We start from the raw sequence: 10,619 nt of genomic DNA on the forward strand, positions 1-10,619 counted from the left end.
TGCAATAAAGGTTCACACTTTCTCCTCTCTCTTGAAACCCGCAGTACACCCCTATTGTGTTTCTCAAGTTCATTTTCTGGCTGTGAAAGGGGGTCAGGTGCATTCTGTTTTCATCAACAACTGTAACCAATGGAAGCAAAAGGCAAAGAAAAACAAAAACAAAGCAAGTAAATGGAAAAAATGTAAGCAGAATGGATATGCGCTGTACATATTGATGTGTATTGTTGGCAAAAGGGAGAAACAGATTGGCCTTTTCTTTGGCAATAAAGATAATACTCTAAAAAGACCCATCTGTCTTATTGAATTCCAGCAGCAACATCAACACACACACACCCACGCTCCCTATTAAACACACTCGCATCATAAGCAACATGCACACAGACACACACACACACACACATATGCTAAAGGGCTACTACCCAGCTGTGTCTTCCATTCATAAATGTCATTGACACTGTGCTCAGTATGATAAATCTCAAATTTGTCCATCATTTGCATAATAAATGATTAACATTCAAGATCAAAGGTTAACCAAAGTGAGTTGATTTTTTCAGCACCGCAGCTAAACTGTATGGTAAGATACTTGTTACAATGTTCTTTCTGTATTGTGATCAGATGCCTCTACAAGGAGTATACCTGAGTGCGATATCAGGTGCAGTTGCTTGGAAACAAATAGGATGTGGTTGCATCACAATACGTGCACCCATGGATATTTAAACTGCACTTGAATTAGGACATTTTGAAATACATTAATTCACATTTTATTGCAGAAGAAATTTTATGGAATAACGGCTGCATATAATGAATGTAATCGGCGGAAGGCTAATTCAGTTAAAAAAAAAAAAATCTTTCAGACCAACATGCTGCCATCTTAACCAGATGTTAAGTAAAATGTACAGTGCATTATTTTGACCTACATTAGGATGTGAAGATGATTAAATATATATAATAGTATGTTAAGATATATAATACATATTACATATAAGTTCTTGTTAAGAATATATCTGTTTTACAGGAAAGTGAAGAGCCAGACTGAAACAGAATGTTCTTGAAATTCAATCATGTGAACATAAAATACTTTATTTTAAAATAAAAGATTTTAAAAGAAATTGATAAGTTCTAGCAGGCCTTGTGCTGAACCCAACACGGATACAGTACAAGACATGCATGCAACAAAAGACATGTTTTTTTTTTCTTTTCTTTTTTCTTTTAACCACTCTTGGGCTTTGGCCATCTCTATTGGGCTGAGTTCTTGGCTCTGACTGGGTCACTTGCAAAGGAAAGTTTATTTGAAGTTAAACTGTAGTTGATTTACTTTGCTGTTTAGGGTCATTGTCCTGGAGCTTCACACATTTTCTTCTGAGCTTTCACTATTACACAGCTACTCTGACATTATCCTGTTAGATATCTTGATAAACTTGGAAATTCATTTAGCCTTCAGTGACAGGAAGTGGCCGAGCCCTAGAGCCAAAAGAGCAGCAACAGTACACATTTGTCTTACTGTGGGCAGCCAAAACATACCTTGAAGCATCAAAAGTTATCTTTAAAGTGTGACACACTCTATTTTTAGCACCTGGCAATTGTACAGGGTCCTACAGGTGGTCAGTATGTATAACACACACTTTGAAAATTGTTTCACTTAACATTTGAACCAACACATCAACTCCCTGACCTCACCCGATAAACGGAATATGTTCATCTTCATTTAATTTTCTAATTAGATGTAATATTTGAGTAGTTGAGGATTTAAGATTAAGTTTGTTTTGTTTTTTAATTAGTTTTACAAATAACTTACATTATTTCATTACCAACTGTAAAATAGGCAAAATATATATTTATAATCCTCTCATACATGAAGGGTACAACAAGCACCACAATAACCAAAATATAAGCAATGTAATTGTTTTAGGAGAACAAAATATGCAAAAACAAAAATCCAAGTTTTGGATCACATGTCCTATCAGCTAAGCTAAAAAAAAGTATATAGGCTATGTAAAAGTGTTCATTTTGAAACAGGTCATTAGCTTCATATTAAAAATCACTACACAGCTAGCTACAGCAAAACACAAAACAAAGCAAAACAAAACATTTTAATATATTAATCAACTGTAGCAGTCAAAGTTTATCACATCATCCACATCTGCTTCCATCTCTCACATCTTTTCCAGGCCTATTCCTCTCTCTCATCTGCCATCTACACTGCTGAACCCCAGTCTGCAGCCCTCATCAGCTCTGCTTCTCAGGCCTGAACTCCATTGGATTTGGTTGCTCTGCTCCAGAATTCATCCTTTATGTGTTCTGGACTGTTGATCTAAACTTTCCACGCTGCTCTCCACATCCACTTCCCCGTCATCCACGTTTCCCCACCTGAATATCCTATCCCTGACCATTCTGACCTGGAAAAATTCAACTTTATCTAAATACAGTCATTTGTATACATTTATCACATCCAACTAGCCTTCATATAAAAATGTGTATAAACAATTTTTATAAAACCATTTGTACCTAAAACCGCTAGTTTCTAGGTATAAATTGTATTTTTGTTTGTTTGTTTTTTCATAATTTTAAACAGCCCAGTCATGAAAAGTTGTGAAATAGGAGATTATGGGGTTTTACATGGCTTAAAAATATCATAGGAGTATGACAAAACATCCCAATTTATCCTGCTTCAATGAAAAAGATCCTGCAGCTTTACAGCTGAATAAAAGAGTTTGTAACTGTTAGAAAGAATCCAGCAGCCAGTACCAGACATCTATACATTTACCCTTTGAATATTTTACTTTGATGTACTATTGGTTATCACCCTTTTTAGGCCTCTGTCTTCAGCATAGAATCTAAGGTCTCGTTCAGGAATCACTTCTTAATTTAAAATGTAGTGAAATTATTATAAGTTATTATAAACTGTTCTTTGCTTAAGTTCTATGATTGTGCCCACTGTTTCCATTTTCCATATATATGTTTATTGTAGTATATGATATCTGTTTCTTTCTTTGTGAATTATTACATTTATTTTTTCTGCCTGATGTCCCAGACCACTGAATGTTGTGATCTCTTGCTCTAGCGAAAGGGACAGTCCAAAATCAGCCAAGCACATCACCACATCTGCTTTAATCCAGCCCGCCAATCTAGCATGGCACAATTATTCATGATGTTTTTGCTTATTTCCATAATGAAGGGGTTAATTATGCTTATGAGATGCCCTGATGATCTTGTCTTGAGTGTTTGGGACACAGCTGTAGGTCTGCAAGCTAAATCATGCGCTAAATGTGTCAACTAGAATTAGACCCATTTGGCGTCTGCTGACAGTGAGCTGTTTGCAGTGTGAGGAGCCCAGGCAGCAACTTGGCTGTGGTCAAGTCAGGCGGGAGGGGTTGGGTGGATATCAGTCATTACCCATTGGCCCAGACAAGATGCAGCAAGTCAAGCAGAGCTCCCACTGTGTTTTGAAGATCAGTTGGACAATAAAGTTTATGCACCCATGAACAACACAAACATATTTCATTTTAAGTGCAGCATCAGAGGGATATCATGCTCAGTTTTTTTTGTTTGTTTGTTTTAATAGGGCATTTACACCCATCAGAGGCAAACAGAATATCACAAAAAAATGACTCAATCATCAGTAGTTTGTTACTCATCTAAGTACTAATTACTGAGATCACGTCGGCACATAAACATAGAAATTTAATCAATAAATGAATTAAATGGAAGTGCAGCTGCTTAACTTAATACAGTTGTTCACCCTCACCACGTAATTTTGCAGTACAAATTTGCCGCATTTTCTTTTCATATTAAGTTTGATTTTTCCATTTTTCACATGAGAATAAATATAACTGACCGCTGCAGTCTGTGCTCAGAACTCAAAACATGCAGCAGTAATGATGCATTCCAGATACCTCAAATTTTTTCTGCGATCTCGGATTGCTAACTCGGAATATGCTGGTCTGCTCTGAATTTCTGAGTGAAAAATCTCAGTTGAGGGAATGTTCCACAAGAAATTTCTGAATCAGAACTCAAAATTTCCAACTTATTCAGGAAGCACCACAAATATACAGTGATGTGGAGACAGTTCTTACCTGCTGCTCTGTGTCAGTTGGTTCTGAAATAATTTCTGTGCCTTCTCAAATGCGATTCCCAGCTACGCCATCAGGAGTTCAAACGGCCCCACTGACATCCTGAAATATGTACGAAAGCGGTCATGATACAGTTTCAACTCCTGGATCATAACACAAAATTCTTCCTGCTGCTGCCTTCTCTTGAGAATTGAATCCACTGAGAATTGAATAATTTGCAAAAACTGAACATTCTGGATGTGTACATATTACACGAAAAGTTTGCATCAGAAAAATTCGGAATTTCATTTCAGTTTTTTACAATTTGCTCAAGGTCTCAAGGCCTTTAGCTGCATAATAATTTATCAGTACATCTTGAAAAAGTGAGATGGAGATAAAGGAGAGTCACCTTAAAAGTAAAAGCTGTGCCTCAGTACTGCAGCTAACATGTTTCAAAAGGTGCAACTTTTACTTTGAAAGCAAACTTTCTCCATTTCCAGTCTGTATTGCACTTTTCACAAATCCACTATAGACAGTAGCTGGCCAGTGTCTGTAAAACACCTTCATCACATCCATTAAAACTATGACTACAGCAATCACAAGAAGGTTTATGCTAACTGGATCTGTGCTACTGCTCTGAGGTTTACAGCTCTTTGTGGATTTACACAACTGAATTCAACAAGATGTAAGCACATGCTTCATGAGTTGTCCTGTTCAATCCTCTACACTGACAGTACTCTGTTTATGCTGTCTTTATACTGTTAAGTATAAAGGTGGAATTCAGTAAATGAATCTAAGCATTGTCAGCTTAACCTCAAATTCATATATTCTATATTTAATGTAACCTAAATCTGACCGCCAGCAACGCAGCCACTGCGCACCAGTCCAACACAATACTTTATTTTATATTCATCACATTACTGCACGCTAAGTGATTTAGTCTACCTCAGTTTGTTTTGCACCACAACATGAAAAATGAAATATGTACACCCCCAATACCTGCTTTAAAAACCAGAGGACTTATATGTAGCTTTAAATTTTCAGTTTATGAGATACCCATGTGCAGTCCTTACCTTTAAATCTAACCTCTCTTCTTCCTCTTCTGTCCTGTCTTTCTTATGTTTCTCCATCCCTGAGTGATGTTAGCTTTTTCTTTTCTCTCCCTGTGAAGTAAAGTAGCTGCAGCTTTAGCAAGCAGACTGTAGGTACAAACAGTTTGTGTTTGCTAATGTTTGTGGAGCTAATATTTAAAATTACCTGCTAATTAAAAAAACATAGCTAGATAACAGCTAGCTAGATACTGAAGTACAGCAACCGCAACTTCTGGACATCTGCACTCGTTCCGGTGTCGCGTTCAAAACACACACACACACACACACTAGATAAAAATACTTTAACTCCTGACTATAGCACACTGTTTTGCCTCTTTCTTTCTCTTTTTGTGCCACATAATCTGGTGTTTAATACACGAACAGGACTGCCTGTCATGTGTTACTGTTTAGACTTAAATCAGTTTAATGAAGGCACGCAGTGATGTGAAAAAAAATACTCGCCTCAAATGCGTTAAACCAAAAGTAATGAGCCTGTTTTGAAAATGTAAGTAGACAGTACAGTTAAGTACAGTTAGGTAAAAAGTTGTCTGAAAAATAACTAATGAAGTTCAGTACAGATACCTGCAAATTCTAATTAAGTACAGTAACAAAATATTTGTACTTCATTATGTGAACGAGAAAGCTTTCACAGGATTCTATGCAAAACTAAAAAAAAAAAAGAAAAAAAGAAAAAACTAAGAACAGTTTCTCTAAGCATTGCACACTCTGACCTTGGAGTGAATCTGCTGTGACATCCACTCCTGGGAAGATAGAGGTATTGTATTAGCACACACCTAAATGCTTTAGACCACCAATCTGCCAAAACGTATGCTTTTTTTTGGAGGTCATACTTGCCGGTGACCAGTTAATAAATTGTATTTTTCTCAGAAGTGCAAGGCTATACTTAGGTGAAAATGTTCTTTTTGATGATTGTGCATGGACGCAGAGGTCTACACACAATTAACAATAATCACCAACTTTCCAACCAAGGCTTTAAACCAGGGTACTGGTTAAATAAAAAAAAAAAAAATCAAATTTTCTATGAAAATCCTTATTTTATATTTCTAGTAACTGGACGCTTTCATACAGCATATTCAACATATTGAACTCTTCCCTTTTGAAACAGAGTAAATTAAACTGTAGTTTTTTATAAATGTACAAAATATGGAGGTATGTTTGAACATAAAATAGATTTTAGTTTGCTCAAATTAAACTCTTTGATTGATAATTACTTCTCTCTGAAATGAAAATAGTTGATTTAAATGCTGTTTTATCAAATCCAAATAAGGTGATTTGTCGCTGTTTATGTAATGTTGTGTTATCTTCTTCTTCTTAGTTGTCAGAATCTTTATACAGGATTCATTATAAGAGATTTTTTTAAAAGTCAGAAAAGTGACAGCTACAACAAAATATGAATAAGTCATTCTAAGGCTTTAATCACACGCATCTCATTTCCTTGTATATGAACCACAATGCAACATGTTATTTTTATTTTACAGCTGAGTAAGACTAGTAAGAACCAAATGCATGAAGAGAATATTGTGATTTAACACCTACTAAGCTTTGGGCAATGTCTTCCCTGTTTTCATTTGATTTTAATCAGCCTGGGATTTTCATCTGCTTGAGTGTTGGCAGGGAACAACAGAGGTAAATGTTCTGCTCCTAGTTGATTTTTACATATTTATTCAGATCAAAAGTAGGCTATACCTGCAAGCATCTGCTGATTAATATGTCATCAACTTTATCTTGAATGCATATAGATGTCTTGGTAATTTACATGTAACAACAGTATGATATAGAAAAAAGCAAAACAAAATCTTGGGCCTTAACTCTGGTGTGTTTGGCTGCAAAACAGCAAAGAATTTTCACTTAATTATTGGCAGTTTCCATCGTTTCCAAACATGAAAGGATAGTTTTCCCCTGCCGTCCAAAATGGCAGAAAATAGCTGAATTATATTTGTGACTAATTAAAGGAAATTAAATTGAATGAAGTCATTTCTCCTAGGATATAACTTAAGCATTTGTCTGATGACAAACACTGGAGAATTCCTTTGACACCATAAAGGATCACAGAGGGAGGAATTAATGCTCGGGTTTTGTAAAAGCATGAAAATAGATGCATGTTATTGTTATAAACGGGTTGAGATTTTAGAACATACATGTGTTGTTATCAGTTGCCAAGTGCGTAAAACAAAAAATAACTCTACAGGAATCACATTAAGTAAGTTTGACTTTGTTCCTTATACTGTTATAATATACAGTTGTAATGTCTTGATGCTGTCACATCTTTGATATCCCTGTTTAAAAAGACTCGCAGAGGAAAGTAATTCAGTCATTCCCATGGTCGTGAGGACTATGCATTTCTACTGCTGTTTTGCCATCTTGGTAATAGTAAAAATTTGATTTAAAAAAAGTAAAAATTACAATCCAAATAACAAAGTAGATGAAACATCTGAGAACATGTTTCCCATTAAAATCTGCATCCCTTTCATTCCATCCCATTCTTTATTCTGCATTTCCACTTGTTCAGGGTCACTGAACTGCTTAAACCATTATTTAATAAAACCATCAATAATATTACAGTCAAATCATTTCTTTTCCTTTTATGTTTTTTTAGGTTTCCTAAATTATAAAACAGATAACTCTCAAACAATAACTCATTCTGAGCACTTCAAATCACAATGTGGAGAAGAGAGGAAATAATAAGAAGTATAAAACAAGAAAATAATCTAAGGATGATAAAAGTGGTCTACAAAATCAAATTTGTTTAATTTCCGCCAAAAATGCTAATAAAGGACAAAAAAATGATCAAATAATTACATAAAATAGCACAACTATTAATGACTGTGTTCATCTAACAAAGAGACTGAATCACTTAGGATGCCTCTTTACAAGGCTAGAATCTACCTGAGCTTAAAATACCTCTCATTCACCATTCTAAGCAGATAGTAGAGATGCTATGCAAAGTGCTACTGTCCTACTCTTGGGGAACAATTTGGGTTTCAGTATTCAGTGGTTTGTGGAGAGGAAGAGCAGTGGCTTGAATCTCTAACCATAACTGAAGACCCACTTTGCAACCAGAATCACAGCCAGGCAACTTTTATTTATCAGCAGTCTAATGTTACATTAGTCTGACTTTCATTTTTTTTCTTTTTTTTTTACATTCAGCTGGTATTCATTATTAATATGTATCTTATTTGATGAGCAGTATTCAGTTTCATTGAGTTTCATTTGTATAGCTTAAATTCAAATGTTAAATTTAAATGTTTTTTTTTTTTACCTGTCTCAAACCAAAACTGTTTGGATCATCTATTCATCAATGCATTCTCATCTGCATGTCCTTATCAGGGTCACGGGGAAGGGGGGCTGGAGCATATATCAGCCAGGTCATCTATCCGTAAAGAAAAAAGCAAAGATATGAAGAGAAACTACAACATTTGGGGACTCGGTGTCCATTTTCTGCCCCGGCAGCTTTATTTAAATCCCAGAAGTTTATCTTGTACAGAAACCCTCACCTTACACTGTTTCCAAGATGAAAGCTTTCAAAGAACGGACAGTTACATATACAGTGGAACCCCAACTTATGAATACCCCGTTTCACAAAAAATTCAAGTTACGAAGGCACTGAACGGCAATATTTTTGCCCGTGTTATGGCAAAATGCCCGAGTAACGAAGTCCGCTGACTCTGATTGGCTGAGCCTACAATGCCCACAATGCCTTCCGAATCATGTGACAACCCCTTGGCTTCTGTACTTGCGCTTTGCTGTTCCACTTGAACAACATATTGTTGTTCTAGTTAGCAATTAGCCTATAGCCTATCGTTCAGCATTGCCTCAGTCAAAACGCACGATGGGTGCTTCAACTTACGAAAATTTTTGACTTACGAAAGACCCTCGGGAACGAAATAATTTCGTAAGTCGGGGTTCCACTATATTTTTGATCTGGATGGGTAAATAATGCTGCCGTGTGGTAGGTGAAGAACAAGAAATAGTTCATCGTTAAAGCGTAAGCGCTACACAGCTAGCTGAAATGAACTACCACATGTAAATCTTACATTTTGTTGACTTGAACATTTACTTGCAGTGACAGAAATGATCTAGTTTTATTTGCCAGATTAATGCCATGTCAAAAATGTAAAGTTGATCGCATAGTTTCCCAATGTCAGGTAAATAACGCCTACAGTTTAAATGAGCCACCACTAACAGCCTGGGCTTCTGTTTAAAAGCAGGGGCTGGTGTAATTTCAGGAAGGGTTATGAGAGGTGTGTTCACAGATTGGTACCATAATCTACACGCTTCTGGCATCTTTAAAAACGTTGATAAGTGCATCTGATAGCTCAGCGACTGTCTGGCATTTTGGCTAAATTAAACTTGAAGACGTTCAAAGGATGGCTGGAGGGCAAAGGACCACAGTACTGTTTTGCCCTCCAGTAGGGCATGTCCCAGTTCCTCTGATGTCACATGAAAACTATGGATTCACGTGTCAAGCCAACATCAAATAAAGCAGCCCAAATTCTCCAATCTCAAATAAAATGATCAGTGTGACCATTCTGCACCATGAAAATTAGACATTGTTTATTTCTTTGTAAGTGAGCAAACCTACAAATTCAGCAGCAGCTAAAATAAATATTTACCTGACTGTGTGTTTGACTGGCTGTTTGACACCAAAGCAGATTATATCCTGTACATTCAAAATAAAAAATGAAAAAAATGTTGATTAAACTAGCAGAAGTAAGAGGATGTGTTCTGAAGCACACATTTTGTATCAACTCCCTGTATATACTGTTGAGGCAACACCATACACCACAGTGGAGACAGTGGAATTACCAGGTCCTATGACACCAGCAGGAATAAATAGCTCATACGATCTGTAACTACCTTCATCCATAATAAGTTATAGTGCTTTCAGATTTCAGGCCAGGTTTTTGTTTCAAATGGTGATAAAAATCCTGCTATTGAGCCCTGTAACCTTGTTTCTGTTGTTACCTTTTAGGAGTTTCTCTAAAGTAGCAAAAAGCTCTGCCACTTTCATGGAAGAGTCAGCGTTCGTGCCACAGAAGCAGAGACAACCGGGGTTTAAATTAAGATAAAGTGTCATGACTGTGCTCAGTGTTCTAGTTATAACTTCCATGGAGGTCACAGGTCACACCTGGACTATTCTTTCTCTGCTCTAACTCTGTGTCACTTCCACTACTGAGGTCAGTCCCAGAAGAGCTTTGTGTCAATGCTGGAGCTCTGCTTGCCTCACACGGTCACCCTGACGAGGCATTTCTGGCTCTTGCTCTTCAACATTTGGGTCTTTTCACAGTTGCAATAGTGATAGAGTTCAGTTGTTTTATCTTCTATTTGTATAAAAAAAAATCTATAGGACTAGAGGGGGCTCGTTGAAATACTTTGTCAAGAAAAAAAAACAGTTCTTGAACAAGTATGTAATAAAATGTGAGATGTGACAGTTTTTTGGGTTACTCATCAAACACAT

The 10,619-nt window shown here is 36.4% G+C and overlaps 1 long non-coding RNA gene across 2 annotated transcripts; it reads right to left on the reverse strand.

Annotated features, from left to right (window-relative positions):
• Window positions 1-1,868: 1,868 nt before the first annotated feature.
• On the reverse strand, window positions 1,869-8,798 carry LOC120440605. 2 transcript variants are annotated; one of them, XR_005613382.1, is made up of 5 exons: window positions 8,656-8,798; window positions 8,421-8,531; window positions 5,123-5,212; window positions 4,074-4,172; window positions 1,869-2,396 (listed from the first exon to the last, which is right to left on the reverse strand). It is a non-coding gene; the product is annotated as an uncharacterized LOC120440605 (long non-coding RNA). The 2 variants fall into 2 exon arrangements; XR_005613383.1 differs by lacking the exons at window positions 8,421-8,531; window positions 8,656-8,798 and adding an exon at window positions 5,307-5,441.
• Window positions 8,799-10,619: the final 1,821 nt, after the last annotated feature.

This window comes from Oreochromis aureus, linkage group 1 (genome assembly GCF_013358895.1).
Source record: "Oreochromis aureus strain Israel breed Guangdong linkage group 1, ZZ_aureus, whole genome shotgun sequence".
Taxonomy (NCBI): Eukaryota; Metazoa; Chordata; class Actinopteri; order Cichliformes; family Cichlidae; genus Oreochromis; species Oreochromis aureus.